A 24,835-nucleotide genomic window follows, 5' to 3' on the forward strand; every position below is an offset into this window, starting at 1 on the left:
TGTACTCTGACATTAGGAGAATGGGCCCGTACCCCAACACTATGAGATTGGGTCTGCGCCCTGACACTGGGAACTGCAGGCCGCACAATGACATTAAGACATTAGGCTCACACCCCCAACACTAAGAGATTGGGCCTGTTCCCTGACACCAGGAGATTGGGATACCCAGAGATTAGGAGATTGGGCTTGCACCCTAACACTTGGAACTGGGTACTGCACACCAACACTCGGAGATTGGGCTCACGCCCCAACACTAGGAGTATGGACTCATGCCCTGACACTAGGAGCTAGGGCTCATATCCTGACATTCAGAACTGGAGGCCACACTATGACACTAGGAGATTGGGCTCATGCACCCAACACTAAGAGATTGGGCTCGTGCCCTGGAACTAGGTGATTGAGCTCACTCCTGGACTCACGTAGATTGGGTTTACACCCCAACACTTGGAAATTAAGGCCATGCCCTGACACTGGATGAGCAGCATGATGCAGAATCTCTCATGCAGCAGAAACCAATCTTTCAGTGGGGTGTAGAGTACTGCTTTTAGGTTTACGGATGGGACAAAACTCTAGATAATAACCTGGACCACCACTATATAAGTAAAATTCATTATTCCTTCACTGCTTGCATTCCATTTCTTAGAGGCTGCGTCACGGTAAACTCATAAACCTGCATTTACTTGGAGCAGGAGGATTAAATCTATGACCAGTAGGGAGCCATGACACATGAGGCAAAATAAGAATATAATGCCTTGGAAACAAAGTCTCCTGTTGTTCTGCTGTAAAAGTGTCCTCAGGAGCTGTCATCTTAGATATCACAGACAGGAACTTGACAACTTGAATCTCAGGAATCACCTATGACTGAGTAGTCACCTCAAAGATATCAGACTCAGCTGTCATCTAAAATTCCTCAGTGACTGGAACCTCTGGACTGGTGAGCACAAAGGAACCTTGACACTAGTGGCAGATGCAGTAACAACTGGACGGAAATTGGATCCCAGACCAGATGTAGATGCTACCTGTAGTATAGAAATATAAGTAGTACGTGAGTGTCTACTCTAAGTAGAAACTCAATCTGATGCTCAGAACTGGGGACTATGGACCTCATTCAGAGTCAGTCATAAGCGGCCGCTCGGTCGTACGCATCCGATGTTTCCAAACCACGCATGCGTACGGTTAGTTGTGCGCATGTGCGTACGAGACCTTGCGATCCAAAATGCTGTCGATCATTCGGCTTATGAGCAGGAAGTGGCTTCCGGGAGTTGATTGACATGAAAGGCCGTTTGTGGGTGGTGACAGGGGTGGTGGTTTGAAAACGCAGGTGTTCCTCACCGTTTTCAGGGCATTTTAGGGGCATACATAAATTACCTGCTACGACCGACATAGAAGGCCGGAAGTAGTAAAACGTCACTCTGCGAGCAGGTTTGAGGCCTGGCTGATCATACAGCTTAAGGTTGGGTACATGCTCTCTCAAGCCCCAGAGTATAGTCGATACTATCGAATGTTACTGATGTTCGGAGTGATGTTTCTATTTTGAGACACACAATGCAAGCAGCTAATAATCGTTTGTTGTAGCTAATAACACTGCTAATTGGCATGTAATTGATTCAGCTGTATTTGCATACAGCAACTGACAATGACTGACAACGATTGACTCCATCGCTAGCTGCTATCATTTGTTAGTTAGAGGAGGTGCATTGTTCACGTATGGGCGTCACTTTGGTTACGACCGCCCGGCCGTACGATCGCTTCCTTTTTCAGTTTTGCGGTTGTTAGGCGTACGACCGAGCGGCCGCTTACGACCGCCTCTGAATGAGGTCCTATGCCCCAACACTAGGAGACTGTGCTCATGACCCAAAACTCGGAACTGGATCTCATGCTCTGACACTTAGAACTGGGGACTGCACCCAATCACTATGAGATGGGACTTGCATCACCAACACTAGGATATTGGGCTTGCACCCCAACACTTGAAGTGGGGATTGCACCCCAACACTCAGAGATTGGGCTTGCAACCTCAACACTTTGAAATGGGGACTGTGGCCAGACATTAGGAGATTGGGCTTATATCCTGACACTAGGAGATTGAGCATGCACCCCAACACTTGGAACTAGGGACCGTGCACTGGCACTATAAGATTGGGCTCATGCCCCATCACTTGTAGATTCTGCTCATGCCCCAAAAGTAAGGAGATGGCACATGTGACTTAATTAGTATCTCAATCAATTTGATTTAACCACCTATGTTCAACGATGGATTTCTCTAAAGCCTGAACTGTTGGGATGCCTTGAGGACTACGTTTGGGAACCTCTGGCATATACTGGAGGAGAAAAGCAGGACAGTGTATGCTGGAAATCAACTAGTACTGCAGTCTGAGTGTGTAGCAACTGGAGATGCACTAGCTAAAGTATTACATACAGGAACAAGAGGGATTCTGCAGCCTGAATAAGCAGCACCTAGAGATGAACTTGCATAAGCAGTAAATGCAGGAACAGGTGGAATGTTGTAATCTGGATAAGCAGTAACTGGGGATAAACTTGCAGAAGCAGTATATGCAGGAACAGGTAGAATGCTGCAGTCTGATTAACCAGCAGCTGGAGATGAACTTGAAAAAACAGTACTGTGCATGCAGGAACAAGTGAAATGCTGAAGTCTAGATAAGCAAGTAACTAGGGATGAACTTGCAGAAGCAGTAAATGTAGGAACAGGTGAAATGCTGTAGTCTGGATAAGTAGTAACTGGGGATAAACTTGCAGAAGCAGTATATGCAGGAACAGGTAGAATGCTGCAGTCTGATTAACCAGGAACTGGAGATGAACTTGCAAAAACAATACTGTGCATACAGGAACAAGTGGACTACTGAAGTCTAGATAAGCAAGTAACTGGGGATGAACTTGCAGAAGCAGTAAATGCAGGAATAGGTAAAATGCTGCAGTCTGATTAAGCAGCAACTGGAGATAAACTTGCAGAAGCAGTAAATGCAGGTAAGGTGGAATGCTGCAGTGTGATTAAGAAGCAACAGGATATTGACTAGCAGAAGCAATGAATGCAGGAGCTGGAGGAGAGATGAAGATCAGCCAATGCTGCAGAGACCAGGAAGGGTTTTAATAGGGCCCCACTCATAGGTGCAATGTGACAGATTAGTGACGCTCATATGATGAGGAATCCTAGATCCGGATTGGCTGACCAGAGATGGAGAAAGATACAAAATTATGGTGCCCATGGAGTGACGCTGTCACATGTAATGCTGAGATTGCTGACACTACCTGGCCCTGGCAGAGGAAGCAGTAGCCCAGTGAACTATACAGTATAGACTAAGGCATACAATCACTATCCTGACTCAGTAAGTGAGGACAACAGTCCAGGGGATTGTGACAGTACCCTTCTTTAAAGGTGGCCTCAGGACACCTTCCATAAGGTCAATCAGGGAACTGCTTATGACATTTTTTGAGTAGACTAGGATTATGGACATTACTGATGTTCACATATACCACTTCCAGTCAAACAAATCTTTTATCTGCAAATCATTTTTAGTCAAACAAATATTGAAGCTTGCCACTGGAAAATCTAGAATCCAAAATTTGTTTTACTTTAAACTCTTCACTGCCTTGGGTCTGAATCTCCATAATTTTGGATTAGGAGACTAAGAGTAGAGAACCTATGAATGACCAGTGATTTGAGTATTTAGTTATGGAATGAGTTAGGAGTACACAGAGATTGAGGCAGTGAAAGTTTGTTAGTAACCGGATTGATTACTCGGATGATGGTGAAAAAGCCAACAAAATGAGGAGCAAACTTCATGGAGGGTACTCAATGTTTGAGGTTTTGAGTAAATAGCCCAACCTTGTTTCCTACTTTCAGATTTCAGGCTTTAAATTTTTAATCTGCAAAGAATTTGTAATGATTGGACATTTTTTGTAGATGATGCTTAGTCTTCTGACAGATTTTTGCCAAGTCCTGGATCAGGTCTTCTGTGACTGGAACCACTGGTGCTAGCACAGAACATGATAATAGTACCCAAAAATGGAGGCTGTAGACAATATGGAAGAGATTAGAGCTGCAGGATTTCTGATAGTGATTGCTGTGGGCAAATCTGAACAAGGAAGGAGTTTCACCCAGTTATTTTGTTAGGAATGTCTGTAAATTTTGAAATACTCGCTTAGTCTGTCCATTGGACTGAGGATGAACCCCAAGTACCAGCATGCGGGGCATTAAGGGCCCACTGATACCTCTAGTTCACCTGTAAAGAAATGTTAAAATAAAGACAAGACACACACACCATGACAGTATAAGTTTATTACACACATACACACTTACACATATTCACCTACAATACCTCTACTCCATGTAGGCATCCACCATTTTCTGAAAATAAATATATACCCTGTATTTTGCACAACCAGTACTGGGGTTCCAAAGTCCAGTGCTGGTTGTTCCTTTGGGGAGGGGGCCACTCCATGTTTTTCTAATTTAAAATATTAAAAACTCTGGGTACTTACAGATGTGTCCACATACATCTATTCTCCACATGCTACACATAATGCGGGAGCTCCGTGTGACTTGGTAGCGCTGACCATCTTTTTGTGTGACTTTTTACCTTCAAATGCATAATAGGTAGCACAAGCAGCTTCTGCTGATTAAAATAATATGCAGCATGCCTATGTTCTGTGTCACTCACAGAATATAGGCATGCTGCATATCATTTTAATTAGCAGAAGCTGCTTGTGCTACCTATTCTGCATTTGAAGGTACAAAAAGATGCTCTGCACTACCGAGTCACGCCACAGTATGTATGACTTTGCCATCAGCCAATGCTGACCATGCTCAGTTTCATGACCCTTGTTTCTTCTTTGTAACAGGAGAGAAGTGTATGCACATGCTTAACCCCTTTTAGTGGTCACAGATTTGAGGTGTCAGTGATCCAGGGGCGTATCTATAATGGGTGCAAGGTGTGCGGGGCCCCGCACCGCACACACTGCTCCCATAGTATTACTTACCTCTCTGGAGTCCGACGTCGGCGCGGGGGTCCAGCGCTGTAAAAATGGCTGGAAAATGGCTGCCGCAGCCATTTTCCCATTGTTTGCGCATGCGCAGTACAGTGAAAATGGCCATATAGTGCACATACTCTATAGACTCTGGGCGCACTCTAGTGCCCAGAGTCTATAACTCCGGCGCTGGCCACGCACAGCTTAGTGCGCTGCCGGACAGAGAGGAGGGTGCCCGTGCGGAGACTGCAGATGGGCCCCCTCCTCTGTAGAAATGCCCCTGCAGTGATGGTTAAGTATGTTCAGATGTCAAACTCGAATTGAAAAAGGTGTTCTATTTCAGATTTCTATTTGGATTAGTTTTAGCATCTATGGCAGCTGATTTGCACTATATTTCGCCCGTGATGACAAATTTGAATCCTTAGTAAATTTACAGGTCCTATTGCTTATATGGCAAAGTGCTGCCGAGTTGTTCCAATGGTCTATGTGTCCGAAAAACATGTTACCAGCCGAGTTACAGGTATTGTCGGCAAAGCTTTAGACATCGAATGGAGCAATGTCGTCAGAGTTTAGCCTTTAGTAAATTCTGAATATGCATTTAATGTGCGATTTAGCTGCATTCTAATTCATTCGAGCTTAATAAATTTACCTCTCAGACTTCTGTTATGTTATTGGCTATACTAACTTGGGGCCTGGCTCTGAGTCACATGCTAGTGTGTCTGTGTGTGCACCTTGCTCCTATTGCCATTGTGTTGCATATTTGACTTTATACCAATACCGGTACAAGCCCTTCCTAGGTGTACAGACATGTGTCTAAAAGTACAAGGTTTAAGACACCCACTTTGAGCATCTTTAAATGAAACCATCAGTTGCACCATTGACACTTGAACCAGCCCCATGCTAGGAGCAGACTCTCCGTCTGTATATGGCCATCAATGTGAGCAAATAAGCATCTGAGGACCTGATTCATTAAGAATCGCAACTGCGAATTCAATAGCGATTATGCATGCAGTTCCACTGCAATAGTATGTTAATCCATTGCGATCGCTATGCCGACACAGCACAACATAAGGACGCCCACTTTACCTTAAACACATCCGTAATGTTTAGCAAGACTGCAAAACCATTGGTACAATCGAGTACCATCACAGCCTCACGCACACTTGCACAAGGTCAGGCCTTACTCAGAAATTGCAGTGCACGTTATGATTTATGCACGCCCCTGTAACGGCGTTCAAACGTACTGGCACACCTGCGTTTCGCCAACCACCCCCGACACCACCCACAAACGGCACTTCCTGTCAATCACTCTGGGATGGGTCTACGTAGTCACTGAGATCTCAGTCCCGATGACAGAGGCCGATTTGTGCACACGCACTGCAAAGCATATGCATGCACAGCTCACAACAATCGGCCGTACGTATTAGCAACTGCGATCTGTAATTAATCAGGCCCTGAGTTGCCAACCAGTTCTGCGACACTCCCATAAGACTCCCATAACACCTCCATAAGACAGATGAATCTTCATAGCCTCCTCCCAGTCACCGCTCAGGAACCCCCAATACATTTCCAGTATATATTACACTGTGTCTCACTCGTTACTGCGGCTCTGTGTGTGCATACCATGTAACTGACAGTGTAACACATGCACCATATGGATTAGGGATTGTTGTATATGTGCAGTAGCAGAAAATCACTCATCTCTGTGACCATCAGCATTGCATGTGACTCGGCCCTTACTGTCATGTGTAATGTGACTCATTATTATATGTAACTATAGTTTCTTTCTCTTATATGTCATTTCTAAACTATACAATTTTAAAATAAGTCAATATAATTTTACACCAACAGAAACCCAAGATGTTCAGGCACAATCACGTGCTGAGGGTGCTCGGAGCCGGCATGTGGCAATACAGGGTGAGGAACTACTGACACTGGATTTCATTCACATATATACTTCAACACCAGGAGAAGCTCATGATGGAGAATCATCCACTGACGCTGTTACCGAAGCCCCAAATACAGATCCTATGGTGGAAGCTGCCAATGTATTCAAACACATTCAGGACGCACAAATGGATATTTTATATACAAATAAGCCAAAGCAATGTTGTGTTTAATAAAATGGCCAAGTGGCAACAACAATCCTACAGCATTTAAATCTATTAATATAATATTTACATTTGTTATTATATGTGTTAGTTTCACATTTGTTGACTTTAAATTGGCATCCTGTTATTCCATTTGTGTTTATTAAAAAATATAATTCTTGTTTAGAAAATCTATAATCGTGTCATAAATCTGTCTTTAAAAATGTTAATTGAGCTGGTAACATCTGTATACGGGTTTATACAAATAGCAGTTTGCTTGGCCTTATTAGTTTTATGTACAGTATGAATCATGCACATAGCATATTACTTCAAAACACTTCAATGCACATGCTTAATTATATTTGTATGGGCATCATGATGAAGCCTACACCAATATAGTGAGTTTTACCACACTAAGGGCCTCATTCAGATGCGGTCGGAGGATGAAGCGGTCGCTCAGAAACTGGCCACTTGCATCCTGACCGCCCGCCTCTGTTGCGGTCGTTAGGCTGTGGGTTAACACCCACAGCTCTAACGACTGCTCCGGTGATGGTCGTGATGGTCAGAGACCATCGCGACCATCGGGGCTTACGACAAGACCCTAGGGTAGGGTCTCCCTTGTCGTAAGCCCCGGAGAGCTTCTGGCTCTAATTATATGGTTATTAGAACAAAAATGAGGTGCAATCCAATGACTACAGTGCTCCTAGGCATGTACGTTTATGACTAAAAGGTGGTCCAAAAATTCTAACTGTGAAAGCAAGTGAACAAATAAAGGTTACTAGAAGAGGAGGTGATAGGTTCCCAATACTTAGAAGAATTTTGGATAGTCAGATTAAATTCCCCGTCCCCCAATGTTCTTAATGACAGTATAGAGCTAAATAACATTGAAAATAATTTCAATACATGTTTATTAGGTCCCATACCACTTCCGATCTCTATTTAACTTAATAAATACCCATGTACAGTGATTCAGTAGATATGATGTAGAGCATATATCATTTTAGCGTGATATTAGCAATATTTCACAACTTTTAGTGAATGTGTCGTTTGTGATATACTATCGGCTGAATACTCCATGATACATATTCCCTATCCACTGTCCCCTTTATGTACTTACTTATGATCTATGTGCATGACTATACACATGAATGTACTGTTGTTAGAAATGAGTTTGATGGACAATACAGTCTTTATTCAGATTGCAATAATGAATTGATTGTTTTAATATTAGAATCAATATATCTTTTGTACTTTCCGACATATCATTTATTGAATGTAATATGCATATATGTATAAACACAATACTCTAATAAGAGAATGCGCCAGAAGAAATTAAGAACAAAGGCACAGTGGTTTCTAACATGCTGTCTTATAATAACTTGTGCTACAAATGTACTTATCGAGTAGTCATAGTTTATTCATTTATATGAAATAAGTTCTCTACCAATAGTATAGATTAATAGATCTGGTTCTTGAACAATGTCACTGCAGGTATTTCAGTGATTGCAATTCAGGCTTGCCTACCCTCCCGATTTGGTCGGGAGCCTCCCGAATATTGGGTGCCGCTCCTGACCCCCCCGGGAAGGCAGGGAAGCCTCCTGGCTGCCGCCTGCCCCCCCGGACTACCACTTGAAACCCCCGCAGCAGGGGGGCGCGATGACGCGATTCGCGCTGAATCATGTCATTGTGACTCCGCCCCCTGCTTGACAATGTGTGAAGAGGGGGCAGGGCCAGGATGACACGATAACACGGTCACGCCCCTGGTCCCGCCCCCATACGTAGTCAGTGTCCGGCCATGCCCCCCGCTGTATGCAGGCATTCAGCTGCCTCCCGGAAGGAAGGAGCTGAATGGCGGAAAGTATGTTGTAACTGCCTTTACTGTATACAGATGGGTGAAGATGGGATAAATGGATGTAAATAGAGAAAATTTCTGGGGCCACGGTTGACCCACCCATAATCCATCCATGATTTAATATGAGTTGATACCTTTGTTTCTAGCCTGTTCATGCAATCATATGCAGGGATACTACTATAGCTACAGCCATTTATGTGAGTTAAGCTTCTAGGCCAAAATTTGCTGCATCACTTAAACATAATCATTTTAAGTAAATAACATATGCAATAATTTCAGATTTCTGCCCCAAAAACTTTGGTATCTGAATTGCTGCAAATTGCGGGATCAGATACCATATTGCTGGAGCAATTCAAGATTGCTTCGGAGATGGGACAACTGCTCTGAAAAGCAGCTGCTCCTGTGAGCTCTAACACTGACAGTTACCCTGCTAATTAGCAGCAGCATAACGTTACAGTAATGGGTCTAATCTTGCAGTGTAAAGCTGGGTACACACGTAAAGATTTTCTGTCCAACCATCCAACTAGTTGATTGGTTGGAATGAAAATCTGGTATGGTATGAAAGCAAATGACAATCGGAAATTTGCTCCCAAATGCCGAAAAATGGACAAAAACTGTGCTTTGAACAAATTGTTTAGATCAAACATTTAACAAACTTGTCTGACGACCATTTTCATCTGTTTTCTGGCATTTAGGAGCAAATTGCTGACCATCAGTTACTCCCATACGTTACCAGATTTTCATTCCAACCAATCCACTAGTTGGATGGTTGGACAGAAAATCTTTGGGTGTGTACCCAGCCTTAGTGCGCATGCATGACCTGAGTTCATGCATGTGCACAGAAGCGAGCCAGCACAGATGGTATATGTACAGAGGGTTCCCAATGGATCCCCCCTCACAACCTCTTTCCCATAGGAAGGAGAAGGGCTCCAGGAATGAATGCCATTTGAAGCTTGCAGTTTCTGGATATTGATGAATTAAGGCCCTCATTCAGAGCCGTACGCTCTGAGCAGAGCGCACGCTCTGAATGAGTGCCGGCCTCCATAATTATGGAGCGTCCTCCTGGACGCTCGTATAGCTGTGGGTCACCACCCACAGCCTATACGAGCATGTAGTTTGATGGCCGCGATGGTCTTGACCATCGCGACCATCGCTACTGCGATCCGGAGCCTGCGGTTGAGTTTTTCAACCGCAAGGCCCGGAGTGATTTTGGCTCTATCAGAGCCAAAATCACTCCCACTGACATCACTAGTGATGTCAGTGGGCCGGCTTCTGACGGTAGGCGTTCCCTTGGGAACGCCCCCGTCAGGGAGGAACGCCCCCGGCACGCCCACCAAAGGGGGCGTGCTGTCAATCAACATCGACAGCACGCCCCCTTTGATCAGACACAACGAGCGAAGGAAAGTCCTTCGCTCGTCGCGTCTGGCGCATGCGCACGACGGAGCTCCCGCCGTCGTGCGCATGCGCAGTGCACAACATCGACCCACTTGCGAGTGGACAGCCGCTTGCGAGTGGGTCTGAATCAGGGCCTAAGTTCCCCATACTAGTGTATGAGGGAATCGGTATGTAATGGCAGCTTTTGGGATGCCTTCTGTCAGAATACCGACAATGGCATCCCAATGGTTGGTATCCTGACAGGGGTCAGGTAAGTATACTTACCCTCCCCCTTTCTTCCCCTATCCCTCCATTTTTGTAGCCTAACCCTCCCCACCCCGCACCCTAACCCTCCCCGTTATTGCCTAAACCTAAGGGTACCCCCTTTGTGCCTAAACTTAACCCTACTCCCTTAGTGCCTAACCCTAAACTCCCCCCAGTGGAACCTAACCCTAACCCCCCCTAGGGGTGCCTAATCCTAATCCCTCCCCCAAAACCTAACACTAACCCTGCTATGCTACCTAAACCTCCCACCCCCGCGGCTAAACTAAGGGCGCCCCAGACTTACCTTGTTCGGGCTGCCGTCCTTCTGTGTTCTGGCGTCGGGATTAAGATAGACGTTGGTATTTCGATGCCTATTTTAAGTCCCTTGTTGAGCTTCCCCTGTTGGGACTGAGACCGGCGGCATCTCGGAAGCCGGTCTCACAACTACATCCCAAGTACAGTGTCAGACTGGGGCATGAGGGGCCCACCGGGGGTATGCAGTGGTAGGGGCCCATGCTTAAGGGGTGTGGTCAGCCACCAGAGGGGGTGTGACCAGCCACTACAGCCGCTCGGCTAACCATTTGGCAAAGTTTGGTATAGTTTCTATTGAAGTGCATCAAGCATCCATGTTTATCTGTGGTCCTGCTCCACCAGGTAACTGCCAGGTAATTGACCCACTAATAGAGTAACAATGTATAATTTGAGTGCACAGTCTGGAACCTGACACCTAGATGCGGACACCTAGATGCAGACAGTGCGGCCCATAGGGGAATTCCCCTGTATCCCTGTGGGCCAGTAAAACCCTGCCCAAGTATGGGACGGCGTATAGCATTGGGTCTGGAAGGTAAGCAGGAGATATCAGTGATACCTGTGTGGTCAGGTGAGGCAGAGCCTTTCCTGAAATACTTAGTATGCTATAGCTTAGAGATTTATACTGTGCTCAACTAACTGTTTTCTATCCACTAGCAAAAGGTTGCGAACATCTATATGTTCAAAGAAGAACAACAGATGTTCTTTCAAGATCCTGCCATCTCTGATTCGATACTGATGTACTGCCATTATATAAACGACTTATTCCTGTTATGGACGGGAGGAGAGGACCGCTTCAAAAGCCTCATGACCAAGATTAACACTCGGGATTCCACTATTAAATTGACCTATCAATATAGTGATATCACTATGAACTATCTGGATGTTCAGATTACAGTGGTACAAGGCAAATTGCATACAGGAGTGTATAGTAAACCAACAGATCGCAATACACTACTCTTGGCTAGCAGCTTTCACCCCAAACCATTAAAACAAGGTCTCCCCAAGTCACAAATGCTTAGAGTATCACGGATATCTAGTGATGTTAAAAATACGCATAAAGCAATAGATCAAATTATTGATAAGTTTGTGACCCGAGGTTATGATCTGAGACTGCTGCAACGCCAGAAGGCAGAGGTACTTCATATCCCACGAGAACAGTTATTACACCCATCTGCCAAATTGCAGAGAGACATCATACCATGGAAGCAACGATTTCAATCTTCTAGCCCAGTGGTCCAAAGAGCCAGCAAAGCATTATGGTCGATTGTCGCGACAGACAAGGAATTACCTAGTCTATGTAACAAAAGACCTATGGCCTGCTTTACCGGGGGGATAACATCAGAGATGTAGTAGTTCATACTGACATCACAGGATTTTCCAGTACTGATAGATCAGGACCTGCCTTTTTACAAAGAGGACCGGGGTGCTATAAATGTCTACATTGTACTACCTGTAAGCATATGATTATTGGCAATACTATTAAGCATCCGCATAAGTACAAAGTCTACAACATTTGATTCGTTTTGAATTGTTTGTCCACTTTCGCTATTTATGTCATCTGTCCGTGCGGCCAATATTATGTAGGCAAAACCATTCGCACCATTAGAGAAAGGATGGCACTACACTGGTCAGCGATTAAACTGGCCCTGAATCGAGGTCTTTCTGACCAACCAGTAGCTCGCCACTTTCTGGAAACAGGCCACCCAGTATCCTCTCTGAGACATGTTGTCATTGTTCACATACCTCCATCCATTAGAGGTGGAGATCGAGAAAGTAATCTTCTACGCCTGGAAGCGCGAAGGATATACCAACTGGATACAATTTCACCACGGGGACTTAATGAAAAAATGAATTGGAACACTATCTGATGTGTATCAATTTACTAATACATCCAGATTAGAGGCAATAACTATAAGTCCTTTGAGATGTGATAGTAGTTTTAGATAGTAGTACTAGTTTATTGTTATATATGTGGCCCCGGTGCTTTACCATTCCTTCTAATATGTATTATTTGATACTGTACACCATTGGCAAGATTTAGGGTGTTATTACATATACTTTACTATAGTGGTAACATCCTGTATTTTAGAGATCTTTAATTAGGTCAGAACGTATGAAGGTATTCAGTATTATCATTCATCAATTGCTTTAGTCATCAGTAATTACAGCCTGTATTTTAGCATCCATATGTATATCATTTGGCTCTAATGTATACCTGTGGTCCTCCAAGTAGCGAGCACTTATTATGTTTATACTCCTGTATGTATTGATATATATTATGCTCGTGTGGTAATGTTACTTCTAATATCATATTATGCTGCGGTCTGTTTGCCAGGCAACCATGTCGTGGCAGGATGATGTCATTTTGACGGGCTCCCGATTCAGGCGTGGACGCGCGTTGCCCGGTCTGCTACAGACAAGCGAACCTACCTCATCTATTTAAGGGAAGAGGTTTTGTTACTCTGTTTACTGTTTTGTCCTTATTCATGTGATCAATGTATTTGGCTGCCTTGAAAAAAGAGCATTGGCTCTGAAACGTCGGCAGCTATATGCCAAATACAAACTATTTTCTATATTTTCAGTGGGAGTGCCACAGTTTCATTCTTCTATGCACCAGTCTATTCACTGAAGGCACCCTTTCACTATACTGGTAATATCCAGCAGCAACGAGTGCCAGTCTGTTTTGCGTTTTATATATATATAATATATATATATATATATAAACACACTCACAAGTAAATTGGGAGGGTACGGTAGCTTGAGTTGCACGTAAGGGGGCAAATTCTTGTCGCCGAGGTGACCAGAGCTAGGACTGCAAGGGTTGACAAGTGATATGGTAGGATTCACAAGCCCTCCCTGCATTGTATAGAGTAGTCGGACTTCCTCTGTGCTGTGAAGATTTCAGAGACTCCCTAGCAGCCCAGCCCGAGCCTGTAAATACCCCTAATAGGTCACGAGAGATACCTGTGTTCAGCTATAATTAATCAAATTTTCGATGTCTCACCTGGAATTGACTGCTGAGACAAACACAACCCGTGGTAGACAAAATTTAGCCTGGAATGTCTTCGGTCCAAGTTGTAGATCAAATATGATTCACATTTCAAAACCAGCTGGTAAGACATGCGGTGTATGAGCAACTAACGTCACCAGTATGAGTGAGTTTTATGCTGGTAAGCACTTTACAACTGATGACATAAAGTAAAAAGTGCAGTCACTGACATATCAATCATAGAGACATTGGGCAGCAAAAGGCAGATGTTCCAGTAATAAAAATGTAACACTTATTTTCTCTTAGCCAGTATAAAAGATTAGAAAGGTGGATTGCTGAAAGCTCATTATTGTCTATCAGGTAAGAACATGCCAACTGTTAATTATTTCATCAGAATTCAACTTTCCGCTGATGTGTTTTATGTTGTTATTAATATGAAGAAACAGATTTAAAACCGATGATGCATAAATGGGTCAAAATAGAAGGCCAGTCCAATACAAATCCAGTATAATAGGAAGACATATACCCTGCATTTATTTTAGGAGTGAGAACTTACATTGTTGCAGTTTTTAAATGTATATTTGTACATTTGTATATGTATAGTGCATTGTTCATAAACTCTGCTGAGCAGATAGCAGTATGGATAACTCCATTATTGCTGTTATTCAATAAAATGTATTTATATCCGTAGCGCCAACATATTCATAGCACTTTAGAAATGTTGACTGGGTATTATTAACAGACACTAACTAGTAGTAAGAGGACTAAGCTAGCAGGCTCACAACCTATAGACAATATTGATACATGAGTGCCACTTATGGCATAATAGTGCAGCCAGATAGCAATGGGGAAAGTGATTAGTGGTGTTATGCGACAGGGGCGTAACTAGGTATACTGGGCCGGGGTGGGGGGGAGAATGAGGCTGACAAGCTGGGCCTGGGGGGGGGGGGAGAATGAGGCTGACATGCTGGGGCTGGGGAAGGAATGAGGCTGACATGCTGGGGCTGCGGGGGAGAATGAGGCTGACATGCTGGGGCTGCGGGGGAGAATGAGGCTGACATGCTGGGGCTGGGGGGGGGAATGAGGCTGACATGTTGGGGCTGGGGGGGAGGAATGAGGCAGACACGCTGGGCCTGGGGAAGGAGAGTGAGGCTGAAACACTGGGCCTGGGGGGGGATGAGACTGACACGCTGGGCCTGGGGGGGGGGAGAATGAGGCTGACATGCTGGGGCTGGGGAGGGAATGAGGCTGACATGCTGGGGCTGGGGTGGAGAATGAGGCTGACATGCTGGGGCTGGTGGGGGGGAGAATGAGGCTGACACACTGGGTCTGGGGGTGGAGAATGAGGCTGTGAGGCTGACACACTGGGGTATGGGGGGAAGGAGGCTGACATGCTGGGGCTGGGGGTAGAATGAGGCTGACATGCTGGGGCTGGGGGGAAGAATGAGGCTGACATGCTGGGGGGGTTGAGGCTAACATGCTGGGGCTGGGGGGGAGAATGAGGCTGACACGCTGGGGCTGGGGGGGAGAATGAGGCTGACATGCTAGGGCTGGGGGGAGAATGAGGCTGACACGCTGGGGCTGGAGGGGGGGAGAATGAGGCTGACACGTTGGGGCTGGGTGGGAGAATGAGGCTGACACGTTGGGGCTGGGGGGGAGAATGAGGCTGACATGTTGGGGGGGGAATGAGGCTAACATGCTGGGGCTGGGGGGGAGAATGAGGCTGACACACTGGGTGCTGGGGGGGAGAATGAGGCTGACACGCTGGGGCTGGGGGGGAGAATGAGGCTGACACGCTGGGGCTGGGGGGGGAGAATGAGGCTGACACACTGGGGATGGACAGACTGGATTTAATGACTGGGGCGGCAGTGCGGGGTAGTGTAAAAACAAGTCTGGGCAGGTGGACAGACACTGGATTTAATTACAGGGGGGCAGTGAGAGGTGGTGAAAAAATGTTGGGGTGCGGGGTGCCAGGAATGGGCAGCAGGGGGGCCCAAAGCATATTCTTGCACCTGGGCCCACCACTCTCTAGTTCTACCACTGCCCCGGCGGCACCACCCCTGAGGACTAATTAAGCAATCGGAAGTATCCAATTAGCTTAATTAGTCCTTAATTGCTAACCTTCTGCAGTGCTGTCTTCTTCATCCTGCGTTGGGAGCCGGCTCTTCTGCAGTGGGGAAAGTGATTAGTGGTGTTATGCGACAGGGGCGTAACTAGGTATACTGGGCCGGGGTGGGGGGGAGAATGAGGCTGACAAGTTGGGCCTGGGGGGGGGGAGAATGAGGCTGACATGCTGGGGCTGCGGGGGAGAATGAGGCTGACATGCTGGGGCTGCGGGGGAGAATGAGGCTGACATGCTGGGGCTGGGGGGGGGGAATGAGGCTGACATGTTGGGGCTGGGGGAGGAATGAGGCAGACACGCTGGGCCTGGGGAAGGAGAGTGAGGCTGAAACACTGGGCCTGGGGGGGGATGAGACTGACACGCTGGGCCTGGGGGGGGGAGAATGAGGCTGACATGCTGGGGCTGGGGAGGGAATGAGGCTGACATGCTGGGGCTGGGGTGGAGAATGAGGCTGACATGCTGGGGCTGGTGGGGGGGAGAATGAGGCTGACACACTGGGTCTGGGGGTGGAGAATGAGGCTGTGAGGCTGACACACTGGGGCTTGGGGGGAAGGAGGCTGACATGCTGGGGCTGGGGGTAGAATGAGGCTGACATGCTGGGGCTGGGGGGAAGAATGAGGCTGACATGCTGGGGGGGTTGAGGCTAACATGCTGGGGCTGGGGGGGAGAATGAGGCTGACACGCTGGGGCTGGGGGGGAGAATGAGGCTGACATGCTAGGGCTGGGGGGAGAATGAGGCTGACACGCTGGGGCTGGAGGGGGGGAGAATGAGACTGACACGTTGGGGCTGGGTGGGAGAATGAGGCTGACACGTTGGGGCTGGGGGGAAGAATGAGGCTGACATGCTGGGGGGGTTGAGGCTAACATGCTGGGGCTGGGGGGGAGAATGAGGCTGACACGCTGGGGCTGGGGGGGAGAATGAGGCTGACATGCTAGGGCTGGGGGGAGAATGAGGCTGACACGCTGGGGCTGGAGGGGGGGAGAATGAGGCTGACACGTTGGGGCTGGGTGGGAGAATGAGGCTGACACGTTGGGGCTGGGGGGGAGAATGAGGCTGACATGTTGGGGGGGGAATGAGGCTAACATGCTGGGGCTGGGGGGGAGAATGAGGCTGACACACTGGGTGCTGGGGGGGAGAATGAGGCTGACACGCTGGGGCTGGGGGGGAGAATGAGGCTGACACGCTGGGGCTGGGGGGGGAGAATGAGGCTGACACACTGGGGATGGACAGACTGGATTTAATGACTGGGGCGGCAGTGCGGGGTAGTGTAAAAACAAGTCTGGGCAGGTGGACAGACACTGGATTTAATTACAGGGGGGCAGTGAGAGGTGGTGAAAAAATGTTGGGGTGCGGGGTGCCAGGAATGGGCAGCAGGGGGGCCCAAAGCATATTCTTGCACCTGGGCCCACCACTCTCTAGTTCTACCACTGCCCCGGCGGCACCACCCCTGAGGACTAATTAAGCAATCGGAAGTATCCAATTAGCTTAATTAGTCCTTAATTGCTAACCTTCTGCAGTGCTGTCTTCTTCATCCTGCGTTGGGAGCCGGCTCTTCTGCAGTGGGGAAAGTGATTAGTGGTGTTATGCGACAGGGGCGTAACTAGGTATACTGGGCCGGGGTGGGGGGGAGAATGAGGCTGACAAGTTGGGCCTGGGGGGGGGGAGAATGAGGCTGACATGCTGGGGCTGCGGGGGAGAATGAGGCTGACATGCTGGGGCTGCGGGGGAGAATGAGGCTGACATGCTGGGGCTGGGGGGGGGGAATGAGGCTGACATGTTGGGGCTGGGGGAGGAATGAGGCAGACACGCTGGGCCTGGGGAAGGAGAGTGAGGCTGAAACACTGGGCCTGGGGGGGGATGAGACTGACACGCTGGGCCTGGGGGGGGGGGAGAATGAGGCTGACATGCTGGGGCTGGGGAGGGAATGAGGCTGACATGCTGGGGCTGGGGTGGAGAATGAGGCTGACATGCTGGGGCTGGTGGGGGGGAGAATGAGGCTGACACACTGGGTCTGGGGGTGGAGAATGAGGCTGTGAGGCTGACACACTGGGGCTTGGGGGGAAGGAGGCTGACATGCTGGGGCTGGGGGTAGAATGAGGCTGACATGCTGGGGCTGGGGGGAAGAATGAGGCTGACATGCTGGGGGGGTTGAGGCTAACATGCTGGGGCTGGGGGGGAGAATGAGGCTGACACGCTGGGGCTGGGGGGGAGAATGAGGCTGACATGCTAGGGCTGGGGGGAGAATGAGGCTGACACGCTGGGGCTGGAGGGGGGGAGAATGAGACTGACACGTTGGGGCTGGGTGGGAGAATGAGGCTGACACGTTGGGGCTGGGGGGGAGAATGAGGCTGACATGTTGGGGGGGAATGAGGCTAACATGCTGGGGCTGGGGGGGAGAATGAGGCTGACACGCTGGGGCTGGGGGGGAGAATGAGGCTGACACACTGGGTGCTGGGGGGAGAATGAGGCTGACACGCTGGGGCTGGGGGGGAGAATGAGGCTGACACGCTGGGGCTGGGGGGGGAGAATGAGGCTGACACATTGGGGATGGACAGACTGGATTTAATGACTGGGGCGGCAGTGCGGGGTAGTGTAAAAACAAGTCTGGGCAGGTGGACAGACACTGGATTTAATTACTGGGGGGCAGTGAGAGGTGGTGAAAAAATGTTGGGGTGCGGGGTGCCAGGAATGGGCAGCAGGGGGGCCCAAAGCATATTCTTGCACCTGGGCCCACCACTCTCTAGTTCCACCACTGCCCCGGCGGCACCACCCCTGAGGACTAATTAAGCAATCGGAAGTATCCAATTAGCTTAATTAGTCCTTAATTGCTAACCTTCTGCAGTGCTGTCTTCTTCATCCTGCGTTGGGAGCCGGCTCTTCTGCAGTGGGGAAAGTGATTAGTGGTGTTATGTGACAGGGGCGTAACTAGGTATACTGGGCCGGGGTGGGGGGGAGAATGAGGCTGACAAGCTGGGCCTGGGGGGGGAGAATGAGGCTGACATGCTGGGGCTGCGGGGGAGAATGAGGCTGACATGCTGGGGCTGCGGGGGAGAATGAGGCTGACATGCTGGGGCTGGGGGGGGGGAATGAGGCTGACATGTTGGGGCTGGGGGGGAGGAATGAGGCAGACACGCTGGGCCTGGGGAAGGAGAGTGAGGCTGAAACACTGGGCCTGGGGGGGATGAGACTGACACTCTGGGCCTGGGGGGGGGGAGAATGAGGCTGACATGCTGGGGCTGGGGAGGGAATGAGGCTGACATGCTGGGGCTGGGGTGGAGAATGAGGCTGACATGCTGGGGCTGGTGGGGGGGAGAATGAGGCTGACACACTGGGTCTGGGGGTGGAGAATGAGGCTGTGAGGCTGACACACTGGGGCTTGGGGGGAAGGAGGCTGACATGCTGGGGCTGGGGGTAGAATGAGGCTGACATGCTCGGGCTGGGGGGAAGAATGAGGCTGACATGCTGGGGGGTTGAGGCTAACATGCTGGGGCTGGGGGGGAGAATGAGGCTGTCACGCTGGGGCTGGGGGGGAGAATGAGGCTGACATGCTAGGGCTGGGGGGAGAATGAGGCTGACACGCTGGGGCTGGAGGGGGGGAGAATGAGGCTGACACGTTGGGGCTGGGTGGGAGAATGAGGCTGACACGTTGGGGCTGGGGGGGAGAATGAGGCTGACATGTTGGGGGGGAATGAGGCTAACATGCTGGGGCTGGGGGGGAGAATGAGGCTGACACGCTGGGGCTGGGGGGGAGAATGAGGCTGACACACTGGGTGCTGGGGGGGAGAATGAGGCTGACACGCTGGGGCTGGGGGGGAGAATGAGGCTGACACGCTGGGGCTGGGGGGGGAGAATGAGGCTGACACACTGGGGATGGACAGACTGGATTTAATGACTGGGGCCGCAGTGCGGGGTATTGTAAAAACAAGTCTGGGCAGGTGGACAGACACTGGATTTAATTACTGGGGGGCAGTGAGAGGTGGTGAAAAAATGTTGGGGTGCGGGGTGCCAGGAATGGGCAGCAGGGGGGCCCAAAGCATATTCTTGCACCTGGGCCCACCACTCTCTAGTTCCACCACTGCCCCGGCGGCACCACCCCTGAGGACTAATTAAGCAATCGGAAGTATCCAATTAGCTTAATTAGTCCTTAATTGCTAACCTTCTGCAGTGCTGTCTTCTTCATCCTGCGTTGGGAGCCGGCTCTTCTGCAGCAGCGATATGTCAGTGTGTGTGGTGTACTGTATGTAAGTGTGTATGAGTGTGTGTGTGTGTATATGTGTGTATGAGTGTGTCTGTGTGTCCCACTGTCAGTGTGCCCCCATCAGTGTTGGTGTGGCCCTCCGGAATGAGAACTACATCTCCCAGCAGCCCTTGCCCCTCCCACCAGCCCCTGGAGCCTCCCAGGAGCCCCTGGGACTCCCAGCAGCCCCCTCTCCAGTAAGAAGAGAAAGGGGAGGCCACTGGGAGCTGCGGAGACCACTGGAGACCCCCGGGAAGGTAAGTGAAGTTTTTTTTTTAATTACGCGTTGCAGGGTTTTCAGAACTGAAAACTTTGCGACCAGTATTTTTTAAATTGAATACTGCGGGTATCGGGAGCGCGCATACCTGCGGTATTACTAAATTGGGCATGAGGGCCGCGAGGGGCGCGAGGTTTTTACCTCGCTAAACCTTGCGCCCAATTGTATATGCCCCTATGTGTGTGAGAGGGATCTTTTGCACAGAGAAGGGGTCGAGTTGGGGGATATTTTTAGACAAGTGAAAATATGTATGTTGGTGTAGTTCTGTTAATGGCTGTTTTGTTAGTAGTAGAAGTATTTCATATTTTATTTCTCAAATTATAGGCAAACCAAGGATGGGACTGACAGAGCAGAGCAGCAGTTGAAAAACATTTTGCAAGGAAAATGAGTCTGGCTGATGCATTACAAGATGCTGAGAGAGCCTGCTACCAAGTTTTGTGGATCTCCAACTGATGGAGAAAGTGGATTAAGAGAAATAAACACTAGGGTATTTATCAAAGCTTGGAAAGAGATACAATTGTAAGAGATAAAGTACTAACCAATCAGCTTCTAACTTACATTTTATAGGCTGTGTTTGAAAAAGGATAGTTAGAAGCTGATTGGTTAGTAATTTATCTCTCACGATTTTATCTCTCTCCAAACTTTGATAAATACCCCTGCTGTTTGATAAGCAGGAGAATCACTATAGAACCGTCTTGTGACGACATAGGGAATGTAGAGTTCTATGCTCTATCTTAAGCTAGTCAATAATATTGCCTTCATTTTTATAATATAAAATTCAACTCATCTTTAAATTAACCTCTCAGTCTACCTTGCTTATATGACCAGTCTTCCACAATCCCCTTTATCGTTAATTTCTTAATGATGGTTCTATTCTAGGATGGGATTGAAATGCCGGCGGCTGTTTAGCCACTGGTTCAAATCCCGACAGCGGATGCCCGACATGAGGAGATCCCGACTGGGGTAAGTAAGTATACTAACCCTCCCCTGTCCCCCCCCTAACCCTCCCTTAGTGGTGCCTAACCCTAACCTCCCCCCTTAGTGCCTAACCCCCCCCAGGGGTGCCTAAACCTATCACCCCCTACCCACACCCTAACCCTCTCGGGGGGGGGGTACCTAAACCAGTCCTACCCCTCGTCGGTGCCTAACCCTCACTCATAGGGCTGTCTAACCCTAATCTCCCCCCAAAAAAACTAACGCTAACCCCGCTAGACTCCCTAATACTAACCCTCCCCCCATGGCTAACGCTAAGGGCGACCTGGACTTACCTTCGTTCGAACTGGCATCCTCGGCGTTCTGGCGCCGGGATTAACATAGCCTTCTGTATTTTGACGCCTATGTTGCATCTCTTGCCAGGATTCCGCTGTCGGCATCACTACAGCCCGATGTTTCTATCTACTTTGAAACCATTAGCATAGAAAAAATTACTATTAGCATGTGTGATATAATTTTATTTAGTATATTCATGTCTAGGTACTACATGATGTGCATATTATGTATTTAGTATTGTGGTATATATGTCCCATTTGATGTATGTTTATTGTATGTATTTGCATATTTCCTTTTTATTTTGCGATACACAGGTCACTTATTAAAATCACTTTTAATTCAGCCCTTATTTGGTCCTCAGAATTGCACTTTTATGCCAGTATGAGAGATTAAGCGCAGTATATCATTTATTGTTGTATTTCATTGGTGAGGTTGGCAAATAACCTCTTTTTTGCATTGCTGCATTATTTCTCGATCCTCTTATTCATTTCAGCGCTTGGTTTTCATATATTTATGTGTGATATAATAGCAACTGGAAGACGGTGAGAACTTATTGGATGGAAATGTTCCACATAAATGTCTACAGTATAAGATATCTCTGTTTTCTAATACCTAACGGACCTTTTATTGTTACTCAGGGAGAGCCATCTTAAAGACATAGTGGGGGGAATACAATCGTTTTTTTGGTAGCCCAACAGAGCAATTCAATTGTTGCTGTGATTGGGCGTTCATTATTTTTGATGTGCCCAAAAGCACCGGGTTTAGCCGCGCAAAGCAACTAAACCCATCTAAAGTACGTTAGGGTGCTCAAACTATGGACTTATCGCACATCTCTGCTCATCACCTGAGGAGGCTGCGAGCACGGCTGTGGGCGCCCAAATGGCAGAACAATTGAATTGCTGCTGGTGGGCGCCTTCAAGTGGCGGGCACGAAACAAACAATTGAATTCCCTTCAATAACTGTTTAATGGCTCCAAAATTAATATATTTATTTTGCAATATTCTCATATTATGGTTTCTAGACACACACCTACCACAGCTAGTGGATACAACAGCATTGACTAACAATATGCAATAACAATAACAATATGCCAACAACAACAGCGCCAACTTACGATTGGCTGAAGTTGGACAAACATCTCTTGGTATGAGCTAAGACTCAGATTGGAAGAAATTCTCACATGACTAGAACCAAGAGATCTGAAAATTAATATATTCCTGGCACTTAATGCAATAGGCAAAATGCGCGTCGGCAAACGCCCACTGTGTGTTCAATATGCTAAACTGAAAAACTGATATAATATATGATTATGTATGTGCACATGAAGATTAGCTTGATCAATTAGTAAGCACGGATCCCTGCAAGTCATAGAACAGCTAGTGTGTAAATGTGGATGTACTATGAGTCTAAATCCCGATGGGGGAAGCCCGACAAGGGACTCAAGATAGGCGTTGAAATACCGACGCCTGTCTTAACCTGACGCTGGAATCCAGAAGGACGGCTGCCCAAATGAGGTAAGTCTGGGGCACCCTTAGCGTTAGCCGCGGGGGTGGGAGGGTTAGGTTTAGGTAGCATAGCAGGGTTGACAATAAGTTTTTTTGGGGAGAAATTAGGGTTGGACACCTCTAGGGAGGAGTGTTAGGGTTAGGCACCACTGGGGGAGTGGGTAAATATACTTACCCAACCCCTGTCGGGATACCAACGATCGGGATGCCACTTTCGGTATTTTGACAGCTGGCATTACATACCGATTCTGTGTAAATGCTACCATGGTCAATTGAATATATGTGGCTCTGCAAATGGTATCCCACACTTGAGAATGTCTATTTATGTTCAGAGACCACCAATACAAGCAACTATGCTGATACATTACTGCACTATGTAACAACAATGTATTAGATTTTATTAAACAAAGAGTGTTGCATAACTTTTCAATAATTATTGTTACAATGCTGATCAAGCACGATCCATCAGGAGGATATTACAGCTTTGATTTAGCACTCACCAGGACACCTAGGGGCATATGTATTAATCATTGTGAAACTACTATGATTACTAATGATCCGTACTGCGGAGGACGATTTTAATGAACATATCACCGCTATGTACAAAGGGGAACTCACAGGGACAGCGGTTTCGGTAACTGCTGTCCCTGAGAGTTATATCCCCAGCATTTTGTTGAAGTCTTTCACATTTGTGAAAGACCTCCGGGGAAATCTGACATTCCACATGCGCACAGTGTCAGCTTCCACCACTGGCGGCAGGCTGCGGGAGAGAGATTCGAAGATCTCTCTCCTGCTTGTAAGCCTCTATAGGATTAAAGAAGTTTATCATCTGAACATGGTGTAAGATCGTAGTCCCCATTGATAATAATGGAGACTGTAATCTGCAGTGCTTATTAGCAATGTGCTATTAGTACATAGCAACAATTTATTAAATTATGCAGAAACTGCTGTTTCTACATACTTTTTATGAAAAAATAGCTTGATAAATAGGCCCCTTAATCTTAATTTAAGATCGTCACCATATAAAGGAGTGTGGTACAAGACATTTTAAGTGAATACTTAAGAGGCCAGAACAACTATGAAAGCTGTTACACACACACACACACACACACACACACACACACACACACACACACACACACACACACACACACACACACACACACACACACACACACACACACACACACACTCTTTAACTTTAAAATGAATGGCCAGGGGCCTGGGGGTCGCCTAGGCCCCCAGAAGCTTTGGTGGCTATGACAGTGTGAAATACATTTTAGATGCTTCTTTAGCACTCCTGCCATCAGCAGTGTTACAATGTTAGGTCACTTAAAAAGAAAAAAAAAGTTCTATATCATCAGTGTAACGGAATAATTTTTGTGCAGTGCCTCATTAGAGCGCAGTCATAACAATACTGTGCATTTAATTCTCACTGACACTAGGATCTGTGCACAGTTAAATAATATATTTTCTGGTCTGAACAATTGAGTTTGCCTAAATATTTTACAAGGCTATTTACAGACAATGGCCCTGATTCAGAGCCGGACGCTCTGA

Source organism: Taudactylus pleione, unplaced genomic scaffold (assembly GCF_031769625.1).
Source record: "Taudactylus pleione unplaced genomic scaffold, aTauple2 ptg000201l, whole genome shotgun sequence".
Taxonomy (NCBI): Eukaryota; Metazoa; Chordata; class Amphibia; order Anura; family Myobatrachidae; genus Taudactylus; species Taudactylus pleione.